This window comes from Lissotriton helveticus, chromosome 12, assembly GCF_964261635.1.
Source record: "Lissotriton helveticus chromosome 12, aLisHel1.1, whole genome shotgun sequence".
Lineage (NCBI taxonomy): Eukaryota > Metazoa > Chordata > Amphibia > Caudata > Salamandridae > Lissotriton > Lissotriton helveticus.
In genome coordinates this window covers 821,214,673-821,235,253 of record NC_136073.1, presented here as the reverse complement: position 1 = coordinate 821,235,253, position 20,581 = coordinate 821,214,673, and the positions used below count along the sequence as shown (strand labels likewise).

Sequence of the window (20,581 nt, the reverse complement as noted above, 5' to 3'; positions counted from 1 at the left end):
GTTCGTGTCCGTCTGTGTTGCGGGAGGGCGGCGCTGCTCTGGGAGCAGGGGAAGAGTGGTTTGTACACACCTAAGTGCACAATGACTGTTTGGTCGGCCCAAAAAAATCATGCGCACTTCCCTGTCTCCATGCAGGCTACAATACAGCCTGCATGGAGAACATGCCCACCCCTCCAGCCCCTGGCTGAGCCCGTGTCACGGCGCTCAGACCAATCACAACACTGCATTGCAGTGCTGTGATTGGCTTAGGGGAGGGAGCCTGGATACCTGCTTCATGTTCCTGTCGGAGGCAGGAGAGCAGGAGGAGAGAAGATGCAGAACCCGGCCTCCAGGTAAGTTTAAAAAAAAATTCAACCCCCTCCCCCCGCGATACTGCCTGCGTCCCCTGTGCCCGTCCACCAATCAGCGAGCCATGCCAGCCGCCCCTGGTTAACAAGCACACAACTCTGGCAGGCAACAGCTTCCAGCTGTGTCATGATTATACTCTTATCATAGGGGGTTTTGATTGATATGCCCTTTTCACATGTTGCTCTGATTCACTAAATATATCACTTCTGTGAAAACAGAATCACATATTATGTACTTCAGCATTACTGTTTTCACACAAGATTTTTCATATATGTGTGCCGATGTATTTTATAATCAGATATATGTTTTTACTTATTGACCTTTAGTAGGCCCAGAAGCCATTTTATTCAGAGTAGTATATTTGTACATTTCTGAAAAGTGTTACCTTGTTTTCTGTGTAGGCAGTAAGAAGTGGGATTTTAGGAAAATAACGAAGTCAATGTGATATTCATGAATGACATTTTCTCCTGAAAGACATTTCGCACTTCCACCAGGAGAAGATCCTGCCACCTGCTCATTGGCTTTTGCAGAAAGTAACATGTTTCTAAGTGTTACATGTATAGGTTTCATTGATTTGTAATGAGCGAAAGCACACACACACACACACATGTATATATATATATATATATATATATATATATATATATATATATATATTGGTTCATGAGTTTGAGAAACACAGATATCATACTCAAAAGTCAATATATAATCTTTTATTTCAAAGTTCTTCTTTGGTATACACCTTCCTCGACGATAATATAGGAGCCATACAAGTGTTCCAAGAATCTCTGGGAGAACCGATTCTCTCACACTTAGACTTCGATGTGATATTGCTGCAAAGAAATTCATAAACCCTGATGAAGTCCTTAAAGAGGACGAAACGTGTTGGCCCAGCTGTTTTATTGATGTTTTGAAGAATGATAAAGAGAATAATTTTGAGACTTCATACTACGGCTCCCATGTTATTTTGGTCTTGGACAAGAGTATATTGGGATCAAAACAATAGAATTATGTGTCTATCAAAGGAGGAGAAAAAAAAGAGAAAAGGCTCTATAATACAATTGTTGGACTCTGGAGGCACTCCCTTTTGTCTGATTCTGTCTGTTGAATTGCATGTATGGTTGTTAAATAGTTTGATCATTAGAGGGTGAAGTGCCTACAACAATCACCTTAAAAGTCTAGCATTTGTGTGGCTGTTTGTAGCCATAACTACTCTTGCTTTGGGATTATACGTTCTTTTAATAGTTTGGGGACGAAGTAATAATTTAGTACCATATATTTTTTACATTTTCTTTAACTCCATTTGTGACATTTCCCACAATTTGATATCAAATACAGGTTCACCTTTACATTCAGAGGCCTGGTTTTATTATAGCTATTTGTGACTTTTTTTGCATCTTCTTTCAGTGGTTTTGAAACATTATAGCCTTGTTACACTGAATACTGCTTTTTATGAAACTTCAATGCCTTGAAGACATTAGTTCAGTTTTATACTCAACATTTTCCTATGTCCTCTTTCAATATTCTGGTGACTTTGCTGTCATTTTATATCAAACAGTGCTTGAAATGTCAAGACTATGAACAAAGTTTCCATTGTTATTGTAAATATTTAAGCTATCAAGCATTTGGAAACAATGATGTTATTCTAAACAAAATGTTTTTTAGATGTTTACGGAATTTTTGGGACATGTATGATTTTGTATTGAGTGTGTTCTCTTGACAGTTTGGTGTCATTTTAGACAACGTATGCTACATACCTTATTTATACTTGTAAACCTTTTGGGGTGGTAATGTCATTTTACAGTAATTATTGTTTCTCAGATTCTTTCAACACACACACACACACACACACTCATATATATATATATATCCTCAGAAATATCACAACTATTTTAAAGCAAAATGTATGTGAAAGTGCTTTCAAACTTTTGCTAAAATGCTACAGCTTACCATGCAATGCTAAGATTAAAAAAAAAAAACTACAAATCATCACAGTCTAATACCAAATAATGTGTTGACACTTTACCAAAGCTTTGGGAACTCTGTTGCTGTTTTTGAGTTTGAATTTCAGTTAATGTTGCCTTTTCAATTTGAGGCATTTGTTCAAAGTTGCACTGTCATGTGTTCCATGTTCTTCTGCTCCACAGGCCTAGTTGGCCTAGTCATAGTATGAAGTACAGAAATGCATAATAATTAAACATGTCCTCCATTGTTTCCACTGTAAAACATCTACACACAGATATTTCTAAATCCCTCCATTTTCTTTCCTACTCAGGAATACTTCTAGTCTTGCCTCAGACAAACATGGCAATATCCCTACTCTACAACATAAAGAGACAATGTGAAAAGAACTGGAACAAAAAAAGTGCAGGTTCGGTTGTCTCCTCCACAGTGACGTCAGGTACCACGTGACGGAGCGCGGCCAATGAGCATACTTGCAGTTATAGAAAGGAAGTGAGGTCACGATATCCCTCCGCGCTGTTTGCGGAGTGCTTCGGCTACACGGGTCTATTCTTCCTTTGTATCGAGCCGCGCGGGAGCCGCCTCGGCCGGTGGAAGAGTAGTGCATTTTTTGGGGACCTGCCAGGGCGGTAGCTCTCGGTGTCTTTGTCAGTGGCGGAAGCCCTCCTTCCATCGTTCCTCCTCTTGCAGCAGGTGAGTGCGGCCCGGCGCGAGGAGGAGTCTGCGACTTGGGGGAGGGGACATTGGAGGCAGCTGGAGTGAGGTTAGATGTTATCTGACCTGTGGTCGCCCTGCACCGCCCTCTCTTTCTCGCTCCTGCGGTACCCTGGGAGAAGGACTGGTGGACAGTGATCAGATGTGCCGCTGTTCTCAAAGTTAGGGCGGCGGTTAGTGAGTTCTATAGCATTTAATTTCTGGATGTATCTTTCCGCAGCCGCCATTTTGTTCCCGGCGGACTATTTTTTGTCCGCAGCAATGCCACTGATGATGGGGCGCAGTTAAAATTCTTGCTTCTTTAAATAAAGACACTCACCTTTCTGGCAGCAAACACGTGGCACTGATTTGACACTGACAGTAAAGGATCTGTAAGGAAATGGGCTGCATACCTTTGGAAGGCAGTTGTCATTAGCAGCACCAAGTTCTCCCCGAGGGGCGGATCCGCCCAGCGCATGCTGAACGTGATTTGCAGTAGTCAGTCCATCTTTGGTTGGAGGAGTGGGAGACCAGTGTTTTATAGGAAGTCTTTGGGGAATGGGAGTTCCCCTTCCTGCTCAATTCTCCAAGTGCATGTTATGATCTGTTGCCTTGACAACTACTTACCTGCGCTAGGTAACGAGATTCTGTTGTGCACATCACCACGCTCCCAGATTGCCGTAGTTTAATCTTATTATCTTTACATCTAGCGGGTAAATGCATGCACTTTAAGCCAATCATGTGTTGGTTGTCAATACAGTGTGATCTTTGTGACAGATCCGACCCTGACCTTTGGCAGTCAAGTTGTCCTCTTTGTCACTTAATCTCCTCGGGCCTAACCCTCTAAATATATTTTTTGATAAACACTGCATTTATTCTTAGTATCATTGGAACACTTTGAATAGGATGTTAGGATGAGACACAGTTATACTGCGTTTTTGTGTTTATAGGGAAGTCGTGTTGCAGGTTTGATACAGTCCCAAAAGTGAAAGTTTATGAGTTGATACTGTGGTTGGATAGATTGAAGATGAATTAGTTGGTATCCTTCCTGCATAAGTGCTGTACAAGGCCACCAGAAAGTACATTTGTAAATTCTTGGCTGAGAAAATATTAGTTAACAGGTTTGTTGACATTGGCAGTTGGTATGCACTTTACCATGCAGCAATCTATCACAGTGTGAGGGCCATGTCAGGCATTTGTGCAAAGAAGATGTTTGACAACGGATGCTGGTTACTCCCTAATATTAGGTCAATATTAAAGACATGATCTTAAGTCCGTTTTTAGAATTCTGGAAGGCTCTGATGTATGAAAAGTATTATCTGAGGGAGGAAGCTTCCACAAAAAAAGAGTTGATGTAAAATGTACAAACCGAAGTTGTTTGAATGAGTGTTTTGAACAGCTGTCCTCAAATTTCTGGCATGCTGATAACCCTAAAATGATTTCTGAAAGACCGTCTGGTTTGCATCCAGATAGTGCTGCTGAGTGATCCACAAAGTCTGTAACTTTGTTATTTTATGGAAAATCAATGAAGGGTTTTCTGTACTCCTTGGAGCCTGAAGCACTCATTGGTTGTGGGATTTGTGTACAAGATGTTGCACTTATCGGACCTGGAATACATACTTGTGGTTTGCATGTAGGGATGAGCAAAGTTTAAAAGTTCAAGCTTTCCTCTTTGCAAATAAGGCCAACGTTTTGTCACCTCACATAGGTCATGTTTAGACAGAATGGCCAAATGCATCTTTCTGCATGGTGGTTGAGATATAAGGGTTTTACACATAGACTCCAGGAGGCAATCATGATGATCCAAATAAGGTTTTATTGGAATAACCAATAAGTAGCAATAAAGAAGTAAGAGCTCATGAGAAGATCAACACATGAGTTCAGGAGCCAGAGATAACTGACTCCGGAAGAATTTGACAAGATGACATGCATCAGTTAGGTTTACCTGGTTTCAGCAGAAATGACGCTGGTTGTATTGCCCCTTGACTTGAAGCCATGAAGTTAACAAAATAATTATACAATAACTTGTTATAAGAGGTACTAAAATATTTAAGTTAGACACTGTTAAAAAAACAAATGATGTCTTAAAATTGCTTACCTTCTGTGTTAGAAGTAAGAAGGTTTCAATTACCGTCGTGCAATTAGTCCATGTTTGTTATTGAGGCAACTTGCGAGACTGGTGTGCGAATCACCGAACACGACGTATCGCACTGTCACTGTTGAATACTGGAAGTGGTGTGCGAATCACTGGATGAGGGATCGCATCTTTGTCACTGTCGTTGAAGTAAATACTAGCCGTGGCGTGCGAATCACCGAGTGAGGGATCGCACCGGTGATCGGAAGATGTTTCCCCGATAAAACACAAAGACATTGATTGCTTTTCCCAAAGCAATATGGCCGTCGAGTACGTCAGGACGTACGTGCTGACATCAGACGTTCCTAGGATTCCCTTCGTGAAAGCGTCAATCTGTCAGGAAGACGAATGCAGCAAGTTGGAATGCCCTGTAAGTTCTAAAACTTGGCACAATGGAAGGCACAAGAGAAATGATCTGGCTGCATCGGTTGAATAATGTTAGCTCGAGACGTTAGTCTTAGCGTTGATCGAAAGTTAGTTATTGGTAATACTATGTCCGAATAGGTACAATAACCAAAATTAAGCTAACCTTTAGATGACTTGCGTTAGTCGTGTAGCTTCTTTCCGTGTAAGCAATATAGATTTCAATGCCTTAAGTTCATTTAATTTCAGTCCTGATAGTCGAAATTCGAGACTAAAGGGAAACCGTTCTGAATTTCCTTCTCCTTGGATAATAATCCTCCGATGTCTTCTGGAAACACCAATGATGAGCTCTTGACGAAGAGTAGATTTGAGATCAATTATAAAGGCAGCTCCGAACCACTGTGTAAACCCCACTCCTGGTACCAATTTGTGATAGAAGGGTTTTACACATAGACTCCAGGAGGCGATAGTGATGATCCAAATAAGGTTTTATTGGAATAACCAATAAGTAGCAATAAAGAAGTAAGAGCTCATGAGAAGAGCAACGCATAAGTTCAGGAGCCAGAGATAACTGACTCCAGAATAATCTGACAAGATGACATGCATCAGATTCTGAAGTAGAACCAAGTAATTAAGGAGAAGTAGCTTAACATGAAATACCACAGTGGTGGTGTCCTGTCCAAGAGCCGGTGGGCTAAAGGCACAATATTAAGAACACATGTTGTCTGAGGGCAGTCACCCGGGCTACCCTGTCTTGCCACCCATATAACCAACAGCAGCAGGTAAACAGCAGGGTTGTGCTGTCAAACCGGCATCCTGGTGGTACTTGGAGTCATGAAAGGTAGTAGCGGCCTGTTGTGCTTATATGGCAATCCGTTTAGTCAGATTTCTTTTCCTTCCCTTGTCCCTGTTGGAAGCCAGCAACCATTTTTTGGTTTTATTATCTCCCCTGCCAAACGACACATGGTCTCGCCTTCTATAAAATACCACCAATAGTACATACAACTGTGTTCATATATAAATGGTATAACGTTTATAACAGCTACTGTACAAACTTTGCACAGTGGCAGATGAGTATGTGTAAATACTGAGGAATTACATGATAAACAGTTACACACCTGTAGATAATATACACATCTTTATTTTTTAATGTTTGTTTTTTGGGAGTTATAGATTACTTATAAGTTATAGTCAAAGCAATTGTGCCAGAATACCTAAATACTTGCTTAAGCAGGAAAATGACCAAGAGGTTTAAATTAATTCTGCCGATATCTGCCATAATTCTGAGCTCATGCGTCCAAACTCTTGTGAGGCCATCTATGCTTCAAATTTGCCGAATTGGAAACCCTTAAATTGAATTATAATCTTTTAGTTTCAAATGTGAGAAACAGACTTCTGCTATGTACGACTTGTTCTATAAAAAGCTAATTAAAAGGATTTGTTTTATCATGTTACCGTAGTTTGGTTTTGTACATTGCAGCACATGCTGAAGGCTTGTTGGCACTCAGAAAACAGATACATTATTGCAGGTGCAGCTAATAGGGTTATAGACAGGAGGTTAAAGCCCTCCAGAGTTTCGGATCATCAAGGTTTCTTGTTCACTTGGCTGGTGAATTCCATAAGTGGGCTGTACGGGATGAAAAGGCTCTGCCACTCAAGCGGAATCTTTTTACTCGTGGGAGATCTAATGTCATTGAATGTGATAAATTCAATTGACGGCTAGATGATTGAATGTGAATTGTTATGCTATAGAGTCATGGGCTCAATGGCCAATTCTCCTCCCCTGGGAGTGCATGTGGAGTAGGTCTCAGGAAAGAAGGTCAAAATTACAGGCATAAAAACAGGTTTAATTAAAGAGACTACGATTTCTGATTTGCTCCCATTGATTTAAACTATTGCAGCACATCTGGGCATTTACAGCCTGAAGACAAGCCTGGGCGTTTTCAAGTGTCACCCAGGTCATTCCCCCAATTTTAGCACAAGACTCACTCGCTGCATACATGTGTAAAGTATTCTGAAAGATTATACCAAGAAGAAAAAAAATGAATTCACAAACAAACTGGGAAAAAAGTGGAACGGATTGAGTCTGGAATCCTATTCAACAGTGGTTCCCAACCTGTAGCCCGGGGACACCTTGGGTTCCGCAACTACTGAAAATTAAATTATATTAACAGATTAATAAATTGTATATAAATAAAGAAGCTAAATGTGCAATTGAAAATTAAAAAAAATTGGAGGCTAAGAATTAAATTGGTATCCTCAGATTGTGTCTTGGGAGCAGTGCAGGTGCATCAAGCAGAATATAGTATGGACGATGAATGGCCCAAATTAAAATTAGAAAAGCTCCAGCCTTTCTATTAATTTTTTTAAAGTTATTTAATTTTTTTTATCTCATTTACGGGGCCGATTCCAATCTGGGTTGGAAGGGCACCGAACGCGATCCGGTCGGAAAAAGTTGGAGCTGTACGTGTTTTTCCCACCGACTCGTACGCGTGTAATCCGAAATTCACCGACCAAGTTGTTTCTGGGTCCGAACCGCTCTGTACAACTCGTCCGTAAGCTGACCGTGCTGTGCAATGGATGCAAATTACAACAAAGCCAGTACGATGCACGCGCCGGACAGCCGATGCGAGCCGAAGTTTCCGGCTCGCAAAATATCCGAGACATTGCCTTTGGGGGTCCGCGTCGGACCCCCTGTCACCCGCAGTCTTACGACTCGGACACAGGGGGAGACCCTCTCCCCAACACAGGCATGTACGGTGCAGATGGCACCGACGCGCACCCACGGTAGGGGGCGCCCTTGTGCGAGACGTACCATTCAGTTAATGGGAGTCCATGTACGCGTTGTACGACCAGCTCCCATTGACTTCTATGGGAGTCTGCCGGAACCGAGTCCGGCAGCATGCGGCCGCATCATACTCGTTCGGTCGGACTGCAGGACTCCGGCTCGGTCGGAAAATACTCCGGATCCAGTTCGGTCAGAGAGCTTTCCAACCCAGATTTAATCGGCCCCTATGTGTTTACGATTTAAATAAAAGGTGTTGTTTGTGTATTTGTATGACAAATGCTTATTTTTTCTGCATTTCTTGTGTGTATTGTTTTGCTGTTCAAATCATCAGCAATGTATGCCAGGGTCCCCGGCTTCCAGTAATGATTAAGTGGTGGTCCCCAGAAGTCAAAAGATTGAGATCCCTGCTATTACAATATTGCTAAAGTATTTAACTCATCTGATTTGCGGGGGGTGTCATATTGTTGGGGGGGAGGGCATTAAACATCATTCATTTATTCCAGAAATTAATTTAGAACAGTGTTTTGCTGGAAATAGGAAAAGGCTTATTTGATTATCCTTTTTCATGAAACGCCGCAGACCGATCTAATAACGCTAAAACTAGCAATTTAGGAGCAATGTCTGGTCATCTACATCAGCCACAGTTCTGTATCCATCCTAGAATCCTGGGGCATAGCAGACAGCCATCTATATTTTCACTAATTTTAAGAACATTGGGTGGTAGATCAGCCTAAATGTTGATATGTAGGTTCTTTTAGTTGCCTAAGGAATCAGTTGCTTGTGTGGGGAGGGTGTCTTTAAGTTAATATTTTAATGTGAAGATTCTTGCCAACTTGTACAACCCTGTTTCAGTTACTTATTAATTGCCTAAATAAACAAATGTGTGATAGACTGAAGACACATTGAATATACATTGAATACATTAATAACTGTCCTTGGCTAAATCTTTAATTGTATTTTTTCTGAATAGCGAAATCATTATTAGTATTTCCTTTGAATATCAAAGCATGCAGCTGACCTTGTAGTCTTAAATTCTGTGGTAAAACAAGTATATTTGGCATGGCCCTTTCAGATTATTGTGCTAGGTAACTAAAACTACAAATATGCATTCCTATCACCACAAACTTTACAATAGGGCTGTTCCATAACGCGCCCATCATGTTTTTGAATTGAATTTGCATGCAAAACTGGTCATTGAAAGATACATTTTAGTATGTTTTCATCATTTAAATTAGGTTGCAAATTACATGTTTGTGGCATTGGAGTAATACATTATCTACCTACATAGAGTAAGTACTGAAAACACTGTAAGATAGTATCCTTGGAACAACAAAAGACAGTAGATGTCCGTGGTATGTGATTTTAAGACATACAAGCTACGTATCGATTTCTTCTTCAAGTTCCTTAACCTACTGGAACTCTTATTGGCTAAAAGGCTTCTATTAGCTGTAGGCTTTCACACAAGGCTGGACTTAGGTGGAAAACTGAAAATGCAAAGTGTAGGGATAAGAAAATATTCTCACTTGTGCAGTTCAATAACAGGGTTGCAAAGTTTCTGTAACTTATTTACTCTAAGAGCTCAAATCTGTGATTGCATGTTGCATGCAAATCTGAGCATTGGAACTTGGATGCAGTGGGCACATTTGACTAGTAAGAAAATGGCGACCAAACTGTGCTACGTTGAATATAATTTTGTAGTGACTTACTATTATTGGACCACAGACTGAAAAACAAACACTGAAAAAGTAGGTCTGGTGTTATGAAGCGCACACCGACAGACTTTACATGCAATCTTAAGCACAATATGTATATAAAAACACATATTACTGGACCTAGGACTCCTGAATGCATAGGAAATATACAGATACGCAGACAGAGTAACCGAGACTAACATTCTTTTGTGATGTCTACTTTACACTTAATGAAAGGAACTGAGATAAAGCAAAAATGTATTCATGCCTCATATAGGGATCAAGTAGATGTCATTGAGAACATCATATGAATTAACCCAATCCGAAATTGGAAAAAGACCAAAAGTGTTTCTTATTTATAGCTTTGTTAAATGAAAGCAAAATATCTATTTTTTTGAATATTTTTTTTTAGAACCGATTTATTATACAACCTAAAGCTTACCTCCTCATTTTCAATGCCCCATCTTCTTAAAATTCCTGAGCTCCAAACCTAAATCACTGGGTCAATGTTCCTGCTACTGACATATCTGTGCGACTTGCACATTACTATTTTGAATCATATCCGGATATAGTTCTGTAATATTAACAGTTGTTATGAAAAGTGCTGTGAATACTGTAGCAGCAATCACTTTCCTAAAATTCAGCTATTGTAGAGCTGGAACTATCAGGCCAGAGTTTTATTTTTATAATCTAGCTGTTTTGACAGACCTTGATTTTTATGAGGCAACTTGAGTCTGAAGGTTTATAATTGACTCATAACTAGAATAATTTACTGATGATTCATCATGGTGTATTCTGCTAGGTCATACGTTTCCATGTGATCTGGTATACCAATATATGGATTTTGGTGGAACCTAGTACTGGATGGTTTGTGATAGTAGGGGTTAAATACAGAAAGAAATAAAAAATAATTTAAATCAAATTAGTTTAATCGAAAGCTATAGCACATGCTAGTCTTACACCAGCGAAGCAGTTTATTGTGTCATTCTTTCATCCAGTATCCAAATTAGTTGTTGCTCAGGTGTTGTCATTGTGAGAGGTCCTGCACTAGGTTGTTTGGTGCACCCATTGATGGCAAATTAGATCACATCAGTGTATGTGAAACTATTGAAGGATGTACAAAATCTGTAAATGCACTATTTAAAGGCAGTGCCGCTCAAGTGGCAGCTCAGCTTGCTGAGAAGGGCAATGCCAATGCATTGTGCTTCACCAAGTGATACTCCCTGAAACCTAGCTGTCATGGTTGTATTATCTCATTGTAATAGGACTGATCAATTCTTTTACTATAGGCAAGGCAGATGTTTTGCTGAGGATTTATCAGATGATATGTATGTATATGGCATTTCTATAGCACAACCTAGCCGAAAGGCTGCAGAGCATACAAGGTCAAAGACTAGGAGATGAAGCAGATCTACACACGGATAATGCATTGTGATGTACGGTTCTTTAAAGAGATGCGTCTTCAGCTCTTTCCTAAACTGAAGCAGCGTTAAAGGCAGTCCTGATGGGTACAGTAATGTTGTTCCAGATTCTTGGTGTGTAGATGGGAAACGGCTGCTATGCTTTTATTTTATTAAAAAAAATATTTTTATTGCTTAATAGTCTGCAGTCCGAAGGTGACCTAACTCGGAGTGTGTGATATTGACCAGAGATGGTGAACTTGTCTGCGAGATAAGCAGTTGTGCTGGCTGTGATAGCTTTGTAAATTATGCATCTGGTTTGAAAGATAGTGCGGGTTGGCAAGGGAAGCCAATGAAGTTCCATCAGGATGGGGGTAATGTGATCATATTTCTTCAGGCCAAGGCTGTGGCGTAGGTTATTTTCTCCATCCAGATGCAAAAGTATGAGGGCATGAAGCAGTTCAGAAGTTACTTTCCAGAAGAAATGGTTTAACTATCTTAAGAGAAAGGGTCTCCACCCAGTAGCTCGTGAGCTACTGTAGCGCTTCAGCTACCTCTGAGTAGCTCACCTGTGTGCAGCCCAGCTTATTACATTAGAAAGCTTTTGCTTGGTTGAATTAATATACATACTAAACATTGAGATTATACAACTCTAATAATTTTAGTAGTCTCAATGTGTTTAATTGAACATAAATAACTCCAAGTACAGAAAAGGTTGGAGACCTCTGCTTTAGAGATAACTGATAACAGGCCATCTGTGTTTTGGTAGTATTCTTGTTAAGTGTGAGATTGGTGTCCAAGGTGAATCCAAGTGACTTTGGGTTCAACACTATCTAGGTTTATTTTGTTAAGCAAGTTTGTGCCATTTCTTGTTCTTGGCAATTAACATGAATTCTATCCTGGTTGGGTTGAACTTATGGTAGGTGCTAGACATTGAGGTCTGGATGAGATGCAAGCAGTGTTTGAGAGTTTGGATGTCTGAAGAAGAGAAAACTTTCAAATAGAGGAGTGTATAATCATCATATTGGTGAATCTTGATGCTGTTCTCTGTAAGTAGGGCACAGAGAGGCTTCATGTAAAGGTTGAAGTTGACAGGAGACAGTATAGAGAGCCCTGGGAGACTCGACTGGTGGTAGGAATTGTCTGCGCCTGGAAGTGGCCATGTGTACAAAGTGGTGTCAATTGAAAAGGTAGGAGGAGAACAAGTGACACTGATGGTGAATCCTATTTGAGATTCCAGCGTGCATATGATGGTGGGATGGTCGACTGTACTGTAAACAAAATCATTGGATCATGTTTGTGGGCTTTTTTTAATGTGCTGGGAAAATTCTGCCATCTGTCCACCCAAATGAGAAACAGCCTGTCTTGAGAATCCAATAAAAGTGGGTACCTGGGAATCTTGCCCGCCACGAAGGGTCCACAATGCTATAAAACGGAATCATCCTTCAGTCCCGGATACATTGAAATATTTAATTTCTATAACTATTTTAAAATACTTGACTTATGACTTCGTATTATCAGTATTTATCTGTAATCTGTAACCTGTTACCATTAAGGGTCAGTGTACCCTATTTAATCAGAGATGCAATGTACTTGGCTCAATCCTTGCCACTTGTCACATTTGCATCTTGTTTTTCCAGACGAGCTTATTTAATTCAGCTCCATAAAATTATGATTAGTTGATGGAGTATAAATAAAGTATGACCTGTTAATTTGCCGTGCCTTGAAGTCGTAATTGATGTAGGACGACATGGGTTGGCCGAACAAAGAGTATTTAAAGCGGTAAGTTTTCACAAAAGATGAAGACAATAATAAATTAACTAATTTTATAACCAGTTGCTAGGTTTTGGACTTCTTGAAGTGTGGTTTAATCAAACATTTTGGTTATTTGCCACTAGACCTTTTTTCTCTGACGATGAATAGGATTTCTGCAAAAAGGTTATCGGGCATTTTTTTAGCACCTTGATTATGATATGAAGGAATACATTGAAGTGCAGGAAAATAAAATCACTAGCTACAATCGTGATTGGTAATTGTATTTGGGCCAATTGTAAGATTCCTGGAGAAGTTTATCAAGCATAGGTTTAAAATGTTAGTTTTAACTACTTAGGAAACCTCATTCTCTATCCGAAATTGTTAATTTTGGATGTACTACCAAGCCTATAATAAGTATTGTTTTTCTTATTAATGTCCTAAAAAAAGTGAAGTTGGGAGTTGAAACGCAAAGTTCTTGCTTTTGACAGTGTTCTCAACTAGGAATTATTTCCCGCTTTGAACCTTTCCAGAACTGCTTTCGGGGCATTTTAAATGAATGGGGTAGACCATTTTGCAATAAAGGTGGCAAAAGCTACAAATTGATTTGTTTATATAAAAAAAAAGTTACAAAATGTGTTGGGGAAGGTGTTCAGTTTCTGTTGTTTTTTAAAAAATGTTATTTATGTGAAAGTAACCTTTTTGGTTAATCCTGCATGTATGATTGACAAACAAATTTATTAGCATGACATTTTCATTGTAATTTATTTCACAAATTCGACAGGAGGCCCAAGAATTAATGGAAAATGTGCTGAATTCAAAGAGGAGAAATATTGCAGACTGACCGGGGAGGATACATAGACCGTGTTTATTGTAATAAACTAGGATAGAACACACTCAATGTAAGTATGGAGAGTTAACTTTTTTGCCTTATTTTAGTTGTGGGTTTAGAAAATGATGCTAGTTGTTAGTGCACAATAATGTGGTGCTTGAATTTCCAAAATTAAATGTTAAGTAACTATTTCTTTTAGTGGATAGCCATTGATAAGAACTAACCACATTCTTTATGGTAGTGGTGTTTATTACATATCCAATGTGTTTGGTCATATGTCTTTCTTACCAGAAGTGTACTTTTATTTCATTTTCTAAATGGGCTAAAGCAATAAATGTGGTCAGTTTGATGGCAGATAAGCAATGTGATGCATGAATAGGAAATAGCATTTGTAGCTTAATACATTTGGAATAAGGCATTGTCTACGATGTGTCTTCATTTATACATGATGATGTATGATTCTCTTTTAATTGCAACCCCCTACAATTTGCTTATATTGGACATTGATACATCTTCAAAGTTGTGTGAAGGGAGTGATGGGAAAGTTGCTAAAAAGACTACTGCTTGATTTGAACAATAAACGTTGATTAGGTTTTTAACTTACTAGTCCTATCTTCTGTTGTGCTTAAAATTGTATGCACAGGTCAAATTTGTTTCTGAATAATTCTTTGTGGGTTGCTGTTGAAGATGTTCTAGTTCTGGAAAGGTATAAAATCTTTGTTTGGAATTTAATTTGGTCAGGCAGCTGTTTATTAAAAACAGTTGCTAAGTTGCTGAAAAAAGCAGATAGTTCTATGTGACTAGAAATATAACTTCATACATGTCATGCTAGTTTGTTCTGAATGTGGCACCAATATGTGGTGGGAATGGAGACTGTATCTGAAGGCGGCACCGTTTGAGTGTGTGTAGCTAACACGTGATGTGTCGCTGTCTATGACCGTGCCAAAGTGCATCCCCAGAATTTGCCTTCTGTATGTTGTTTCGGATTCTGTTTTACAGTTCTGTGTATTCTACTTGTTTTATAGTGTAACACATTGTTAGATCATGAACAGCAATTAATGTTTAGGTCTGTAATTCGAAAGTAAATGGTATCACACACCAGGAATTCGTTTGTGGCAAATGTCAAGGCCATGGGGAACATTTTAATACCACTTCTTTGAAATAACTTCAAAACTCCTTTAGAGCACCTTTTTGAATGAAGGTATGTTTGTTCCATATACTAAGACACTTTTCCTTTGTCTTAAAAATGTCTTCTTTCTTCTGAAGCCAGGTAATTCAGTGATATTCACAATTCATGAAGCTTTGTAGGTAAAAATGACATAGTGCGTGATATTTTAATGGGTAAATGGTCAAAATATCGATTTCAAAATATAGACAAACCAAAATATTGAGTCCAAAATATAGAATGGACAAAATATCGAATGGACAGAATATAGACATCAAAAATATCGTTTTGAAGGTAAGTAATGTAATATCGATTTAAAAAATATAGACAGTCAAAATATCGAAGTACATAATATAGTTTATTAAAAATATCGAATTTTTAATATCGAATTTTTAAAGTGTTTTTTATGTTAGTATATGTGTGAAAAGTGTATATATTTTTGTAATTTATTTTAAGTAATTAATTTTGTTATTTAATTATTGTGTAATTTAATTCTGTAGCGGGTTGTGGGTTTATAGGGGAATAGGGTGGGAAGTAATTTAATTATAATTAATTAAATATGTTAATTAATTTGGTATTTATTTAGAATAAATTGTTAGTTAATTTTTAATTGGTAATTAATTCTTAAATGATTATTTTTTATTTGATCATTATGTGAATTAAATTAATGTATTTTCTGTAGCGGGTTGTGGGTTTATTGGGGAATAGGGTGGGAAGTAATTTAATTATAATTAAATGTTAATTAATTAATTGGTATTTATTTTTATTAAATTGTTAGTTAATTTTTAATTGGTAATTAATTCTTAAATGATTATTTTTTATTAATTGATAATTATGTGAATTAAATTAATGTATTTTCTGTAGCGGGTTGTGGGTTTATTGGGGAATAGGGTGGGAAGTAATTTAATTATAATTAAATGTTAATTAATTAATTGGTATTTATTTTGATTAAATTGTTAGTTAATTTTTAATTGGTAATTAATTCTTAAATGATTATTTTTTATTAATTGATAATTATATGAATAATATTTATTTTCTGTAGCGGGTTGTGGGTTTATAGGGGAATAGGGTGGGAAGGAATTTAATTCTAAATAATTAAATATGTTAATTAATTTGGTATTTATTTTGAACACATTGTTAATTCATTTTTAATTGATAATTAATTAATTCTTAATTGATAATTAATTTTTATTAATTGATAAATTGATAATTATGTGAATTATATTAATTTATTTTCACTAGAGTGGGAATAGTAAAATTTACTCCTATGCTATCCAACGCTTTCCCTACTGTTGCACTCTCTGGAGTAGGAATAGTAATTTTTACCCCTACGCTATCCAACGCTTTCCCTACTGTTGTACTCTCTGGAGTGGGAATAGTAATTTTTACCCCTACGCTATCCAACGCTTTCCCTACTGTTGCACTCTCTGGAGTGGGAATAGTAATTTTTACCCCTGCGCTATCCAACGCTTTCCCTACTGTTGCACTCTCTGGAGTGGGAATAGTAATTTTTACCCCTACGCTATCCAAAGCTTTCCCTACTGTTGCACTCTCTGGAGTGGGAATAGTAATTTTTACCACTACGCTATCCAACGGTAATAATATTGTGTATTTTTTATTAATATTATGTTTATATATATATATATATATATATATATATATATATATATATATATGTTTTAACAGATATGATTGTATTTTTTATTTTATATAAGTTAAATGAGTTATTGAATAATTTAAGTATTTTAAAGTATATTTTAGGTATTTTTAATATTTTTTTAATTTTACATTAATTTTAAGAAATTCGATATTTTTATAATGTGTGTGTATGTATATGTATATATATATCCGTCCGGTTTCTGCAAAAGCAGAGGTTTTTCCCGCACTCCCGGTTTCAAGTACGACTATAAGGCAAATTTAGTCGTTTCGATTTTCATTTATTTAACAGCTCGTTACCAGCATACTCCTCGACGCGTTTCGCGGCACCACGCCGCTTTCTCACGAGGCAAATTAGGTGCTCTAAAGGAGTTTTGAAGTTATTTCAAAGAAGTGGTATTAAAATGTTCCCCATGGCCTTGACATTTGCCACAAACGAATTCCTGGTGTGTGATACCATTTACTTTCGAATTACAGACCTAAACATTAATTGCTGTTCATGATCTAACAATGTGTTACACTATAAAACAAGTAGAATACACAGAGCTGTAAAACAGAATCCGAAACAACATACAGAAGGCAAATTCTTTTTATTTTATATAAGTTAAATAAGTTTATAATGTGTGTGTATGTATATGTATATATATATCCGTCCGGTTTCTGCAAAAGCAGAGGTTTTTCCCGCACTCCCGGTTTCAAGTACGACTATAAGGCAAATTTAGTCGTTTCGATTTTCATTTATTTAACAGCTCGTTACCAGCATACTCCTCGACGCGTTTCGCGGCACCACGCCGCTTTCTCACGAGGTAAATTTGCCTCGTGAGAAAGCGGCGTGGTGCCGCGAAACGCGTCGAGGAGTATGCTGGTAACGAGCTGTTAAATAAATGAAAATCGAAACGACTAAATTTGCCTTATAGTCGTACTTGAAACCGGGAGTGCGGGAAAAACCTCTGCTTTTGCAGAAACCGGACGGATTTATTGGCAGCGGGGCCCTGCTGCGATTTCCCTTGCACCGCCAAGAGAGCACTCGGAAGCCCCTTGCCGGGCCATTCTAGTTGGATGTATATATATATATATATACGATATTTTGGGGTCGATATTTTGGTACTTACCTGTTTGTAGATAGGAATTCGATATTTTGTCTGTCGATATTTTGGAATCTATATTTTGGGTAGTCTATATTTTGTCCCTCGATATTTAGTCAGTGATCCATTTTAATGGAAGACTATTATGTTAAACTACTTTTCAGATAAGTTATGAGGCCCTTCATCTTTCTAACAAATATTCTTTCAAATGTAATCTCACTCCAGATTTAAATTCATGTCCCTGTCATTCGAGTCCCTTTCCTGGTGCACCTGTTTGTCTATTTCTGTAATTGCTTTAAATGCTGGTGGTGAAATAATATGCTTTGGTCTCAAAAAGCACTCATTGCCACGGTAGTCCCTGGCATTGAACAAAACTACTTTGTGTGCCGATATGCTTTTTATAAAAAAAAAAAAAAAGAATGCTGTACAGCATTTTAATAAAACCAAAAGGTCTTGGTTAACTCCAGGTCTAATTAGGAGCCCAATTCTTAAATTAAGTCTCAAAAGTGCACCCATGGCATATGTATTTGCAGTAGTGCAGATTTCATGGATTCACAATAATTTACAGAAGCAGGCCAGTTAATTGTATTTTTAGAAAATATTTGCAAGCTGCATTTTAGCATGAGAAACTATCCATGTGTAGATTTGCTAATACAAAAATTTGTTGTGCATTTAAAAGTTCACTGTCCTTTTAACCACATTTTTCTCAACAGTGGAAGAAGTTTTACTTCTGTCCTTATCAGGAATACATTTCCAGCCTTTCTCAGTATGGTGAAAGTCTGGAGAAGAGCTAATGAAATCCCCTAAAAATGCAAGTTAGTAAGTTTGCCTAGACCCAAAAGCGCATTCCAACCTTTTAACTATTGCTTTTCACCACCCTAAGTCCCAGTATGTAGTTCTGTGGAAAGGTGGCAAAATAAGGGAGTTGCTAGAAATAAAACCTTACTATAGCATTAGTCATGAAATAATCAGAGGGGCTATTATTAGCGCTCTTATATAAAGAGATTGCTGCCGTAATTTGTTGCCGCACTGTGTGGCTCCAAAGGGATAGGTGGATTTTTTTACAGGACACATAGATTTTTGGGACAACCTGTCCCATGGACCAGTAGATATTTTATTAAATTCCATACCCCTGTTTAAATGCTCTCTATGGTTATGTCAAACTTTTATTATTGCTAATTCTGTTTTTGGTTGAGTGGGCTATATACTACGGGCATGTAAATGTTTCTGCTGCCCACTAGGTTTATGGTATATGCCTTATCTCCAAGTTAAAAACAAACATTTAAATGCTGCTTGAGTTTGAGTATTCTGCTTCGTTATTCCAGATACTGCAATCCTGCTTAAGGAGCATTCAACTGGTAGCTGTTTATGCTATATGATAGAGAACTCTTACCATGTTAAGTTTAAAGATTAAAAATATGATTTTCTTTTTTAGTAGTTTATAATGGAGGACAGTGTAAAAATATGTTGGTTAATTGTGTTTCTTCCACTTTCTGTATATTTTCCTATTGTGCACTGTAGGGACAAAAACTTGGAGCATGCTGAAACCGTTTATAGCTATAGTGTTCTCGGACTTGACTGAGACGTAGGGAGAGCAGAATGATTATTTAGATGTTTTGTTAAATGCAACGGTTACCTTTCAGTTAGTAAAGTGTGCTATAAGTGTGATGGTTCCTGTGACTTGCTAAGCAGAGGTGAAGTGTACAACCTGTTTGGCATATTTGCTGCAATAAAGAACTTAACAATTTGGACTTTTTAAGGACTCTATCTTATATTTAAATGAGTGCGCCTTCCATTATCTGAAGTAAAGAGGTGAAGTGTGCCTTAAATTTAATAGAGGTTGTGTGTTGGGAAACCATAGTGATTCCAAGTCTGATCCTTGAGGTGGGCTACTCTTTAATCTTCAAACACGTCCTAGTGAACTGCCTCAATCGGGGTTGGTGTTTCCGATGCAGAGAAATAAAACTTGTGAATAGTAAGATTGGTATGCAAAAAGCCAAGAACATAATGGCGGCTCCTACTTGGATTTGAAAAAAATGAAGAAATATGAGGGACTATAGTCCTTTAACACCTTCGCTGCGGCGGCTACTCCGCCGCAGCGCTAAAGGGGCGGGGGGGCGCGCGGCCCGCCCATGCTGGTGACGGAACCGCTCCGTCACCAGCCGCGGTTGAGCTGTGCTCATGACGGAGCGGTTCCGTCATGGCCCCGCCTGCTTAATAGAACGCGCCGCGCAGGCGTGAAATAGGTGCCGCGCAGGCGCGTCGGGCGGGCCATGACGGAACTGCTCCGTCATCAGCACAGCACCACCGCGGCTGATGACGGAGCGGTTCCATCATCAGCACGGAATAAGTTAACTAGTATTTGGATCCTTGGACATTGACCTATAACAAATACAGGGAAAATAGACTTCCCAGAGTTTTTAGGTCGAGCCTGGGCAGCATATGCGCTGCTATGCGAGCCATGCTGTATTGGAGTATGGACTTGAAGCCCCGCCCCCCTCTCTGCCAATATTTGTATCAGTGTCTTTCGTAAATGCTTGCTTCTGATTCGTTAATAGGCTTGTTAGTCCCTCCTTAGTACATCCTTGTCTTCATTTGTAACCTCTCATGAGGACTGTCACTTTTACTTCGGTTGTTATGCTGTATGTCTTTTTAAGTCTGTAAGTACTATTTTCTTTAATGGGTTCTCCTACTGCAGGCACTACATGCTTC

At 38.4% G+C, this 20,581-nt stretch overlaps 1 protein-coding gene across 9 annotated transcripts in view; it reads left to right on the top strand.

Annotated features, from left to right (window-relative positions):
• The first annotated feature begins 2,823 nt into the window (after nucleotides 1-2,823).
• The window catches only part of POGZ (pogo transposable element derived with ZNF domain), a 428,531-nt gene continuing 410,773 nt past the window's right edge, over nucleotides 2,824-20,581 (top strand). For 5 of the 9 annotated variants that reach the window (XM_078670252.1, XM_078670255.1, XM_078670257.1 and 2 more), the window contains exons 1-2: nucleotides 2,824-3,003; nucleotides 13,916-14,033. The gene's annotated coding sequence lies outside the window, so the exon portion shown is untranslated. Of the gene's footprint in view, nucleotides 3,004-3,092; nucleotides 3,198-13,915; nucleotides 14,034-20,581 lie in introns of those variants that run through there. The other 4 variants (XM_078670256.1, XM_078670259.1, XM_078670258.1 and 1 more) reach the window with 2 other exon arrangements.